This window comes from Hordeum vulgare, chromosome 2H (genome assembly GCF_904849725.1).
Source record: "Hordeum vulgare subsp. vulgare chromosome 2H, MorexV3_pseudomolecules_assembly, whole genome shotgun sequence".
Taxonomy (NCBI): Eukaryota; Viridiplantae; Streptophyta; class Magnoliopsida; order Poales; family Poaceae; genus Hordeum; species Hordeum vulgare.
In genome coordinates, this window is record NC_058519.1 from 163,648,024 (window position 1) to 163,651,636 (window position 3,613).

General features: G+C 41.4%; 1 long non-coding RNA gene across 1 annotated transcript; it reads left to right on the plus strand.

Annotated features, from left to right (window-relative positions):
- The first annotated feature begins 618 nt into the window (after nucleotides 1-618).
- LOC123429848 lies at nucleotides 619-1,372 on the plus strand. Its single transcript, XR_006622767.1, has 2 exons — nucleotides 619-697; nucleotides 1,146-1,372. It is a non-coding gene; the product is annotated as an uncharacterized LOC123429848 (long non-coding RNA).
- Nucleotides 1,373-3,613: the final 2,241 nt, after the last annotated feature.

A 3,613-nucleotide genomic window follows, 5' to 3' on the forward strand; every position in this document is an offset into this window, starting at 1 on the left:
GTGCCCTACTTCTCTCAGTCTATTTTCCCACGATTTTCCTGTTGCTACTGGTGTCCTACTTTAGATTTTCCTGCTGCTGCTGGTGTCCTACTTGTCTCAAATTTTCTCAGTATCATTCATATAGGATCACAGCCTACTGCTGCTACATCTCTCAGTCACATTTGTTTTTTGTACAATGAGGCTTAGAGCAACAGGAAAACATCATTTTTTCAGATAATTATTGCTTCAGTATATTTACTTGGACCGCTTAATTATATTTTGTTGGGAAAAACACCACAAACATGTTTCTTTTGAAAGACACAAACATGTCTTCATTGTTGACCTTCTGAATAGCACACCACCAATTTCTAGTTGTTGATTTGGCTAGCTGTGAGTGAGATTTATCATATATATCCTCTAGGTTCAGTTTTGAGTACAAATTAAACGCTCATGCTTGTTAGTACAACTGTGCAAGTCTGATTAATTAACTATTTGAGAGATGCATGCTAGGGGCATATATGATTCTACACTTCTAAAACTTTTTAGTCCCTTGCATACTTTTGGCTAGCTCATGTCACACTGCCAGCAATTCAATAATGTGATATCTGAAACTACTTTACCATCTCTTATAGGCAAGATGCATGGAGGTAGGCTCAGCTTCGGCATCTTCCATTGGACTGCCCCGTTGCTGCCGGTGACGCTGTTTGGCATCGGCATGGTGAGCTCCTCTCCCTCCTCTGCTCCGTGCCTCCTGTCCCCGGTTGCTCTGATGATCCTCATGGCCTTCGAGCCACGCTCATGGTGTGGGTCTATGGCCATCGTTCCATGGCTGTCTGGTTAGGCTGCTAGAGTCTTTTCATAATCATCATGCCACTGTTTGCTTTTAAAGTTTGCTCGTTTCTCCGCTTACCATGCTAGCTAACACTAGCCTACCTGATGCAAACTTGTTGAATATATGTATGGGTAGTTCCTGGTGGTCACTTATTATCCAAGGGAGTAGTTTTGGTACTTAACGAATGGTGTTTCAGCTAGCTTGCACCTCATCTAGCTACTCACTGTTATTGTTACACCTGAGATGATATTTTGTTCTTCGAAAGACGTTTTACAATTTAGCATTGCCATCTAGTTCCTGTGCCTCAACAATACATTACTTTGTTTGTATGTAGGTATACTAGAGCCCATAAAAGCTGGTATCAGGGATGCAAAACTAGGAGTGGGGAAGCAAGAGCAGGATGACTTCTTCACAACGAGTGCTAATTTCTGTATTTTCTTTTGAGATTCTTTTGGGTTGATGCTTCAGTTGTGAAAACTGGTATCTGATTGTCAACTGTGAATCAGATGAGTTATTGTATTATGTAAACCTGGAGATGTATTATGTGATGTTATATGATGATTTTAATTCGACTTGGAGTTTTCTTGATTTGAACATGAAATAGTGCTTCATTTAATATTGGACAAATAATTGGTTGAAAAGGCCCAATAAATAGAAATGAAATCAAGTTCTGAAAAAAAAGTTGCTGAATTCAAAAATGAAAAAAGGCCAAAACTGAAATTGGATCAAATGTATTTGGACACTAAAAGGCCAGGGCCCAAAAAAAATCAAAAAAGAAGAACTAAAAGTGGCTATAAATGGGCTAAGGCCCAAAAAGAAGCCCAAAAAATAAAACCAGCCCATGTGATAATTGAAATGGGTTGGGCTGATTTCAATTATGATGTTTTGATTTCGTCGTAATTTTGCCACGTAGGACTGCCATGTAGGACTGGGTTAGATTGTCAACGACGATTTAGGATCGTCGTAAAGGTTACGACAATCCATGAATCGTCGTAGAAGTTACGACGATTTTGGTCAAAACGTCGCTCGTTTTCATTTGTGACGCTCCGTTTTCGATGCTTGGTTTTTCATCGTGAGATCGTCGTAAACTAAAAACTGTGATGATGTAGCGACGAAAAATATAGCGTCGTGTATTAGCATATTCCTTGTAGTGATTATACCGCGTGACATTTCCCCGAAGGGACAGACACAACAGCAAAGAAGGATACATGCCGGTCAATCAATGTGTCCGGAGCAGTAGCAAGCTACCAAAGCTTGGTGGAAGCACAAAGAGGCATTTCCCCGTAAAGAGTACTACTAAAAGCACACAACTAGGTGTCGAATCCCAAACATATAATGCATTTCATAACATACACACATTATGCAAGATATGTGAAGATACAACATGCAATCACAACATAACTCTATGACTCAAGCTTTCATTAAAGACTCATAAGAGTCAACATAGTACGATATTACAAACAGGGGTCACACGACCCTACACTCAAGTCATACAAGCATCAAGAGGAAGCATAACTTGTCTGGGTACAAACATTTACTAAAAGTGGCTGGAGGAGCCTGAAAAGCTACAACAACCCTACCAAAGGAACCAGACCTCTGTTTGGGATTCCCAAGCTATTCCGGTCAACATCGAACACATCGCGTAGAAACCTTTAATGAGACTAAAATATTCTCTACAAAAACATAAATAAAGCAACCGTAAGTACAAAGGTACTCAGCAAGACTTACATCAGAACTATCTACACATGCATCAGTATCAATGAAGGGATTGTGGGGTTTGATTGCAGCAAGCCAGCTTTGACTCTTGGCTAACCTGTACTACGACTACAAGTTGTTTCTTTGAGGAGGGATAGCGCACACGAGTCAACATATTCACCAATTCAATACACCACTATGGATCCACTCTCGTCTCCCTACGAGAAGGCCATCCATAGCACTCACACTTATCTTGCATATTTTAAAGTATCCATTCCAAGTTGTCTATGTACCACGTAATGTTTCCAAGTAGTCCATGTCCGAGGACGCAACTATTCGAACAGATTAATTCACCCTGCAGGGATACACTTCTTCACACATGCTCTCACCACTTAGCAACATATGCACGTCATGCATCTCGGCAACCTTCAAGCGGAAGCACTGGCGTGGGTGTCGGCGACGACCGTTAACCACACAAGATCCTAGTCAAGGTTTATCTCCTATTTGAGACTGAACCCGCAAGGAAGTCCGGTCGAGGTTTCCTCTACGGCCCCAAATGATGTGTGCAGGGTTCCCAAGCCCACCATCCGGATACCACTTGGTACACCGTGCCACTGTGTATCTACCGTAGTGAAGCCTACCCCGTCGTGGAGAGCTAAACACGGCCGCCAACACTTTTCCTACAAACACCAAAAACTAGTTGCAACTCCTGGACAGAGATCTAGGCGATTAATAAGCCAAGAAGGTCAATTAAGTATCCCAATGTGTGGTAGTATCTTGTCTTGGATAACATACACAGTACTCAGCTCTTAAGGACGGTCCCAATGAGACACCCCACCATGTACTCCTTGTTGGAGCATATATCTCCATATGTGGTTTTGGTACTTGATGACAATTCCTATGGACTAATGGTTGCCTTAAGTTACATTTATAGGATTTGTCCATAGGCACTTCTTGAAGTCCATCTGTTGGGTTCAAGGAGTTTATATGATGACCAAGATGGTATTCAAGGTATTATCCAAAGAATGGTCATAGAGACACATGGTTGATCAAGATCTCAGACAAAGAGTAAATCAAGATGATCAACACACAAAGCATACAAGATGT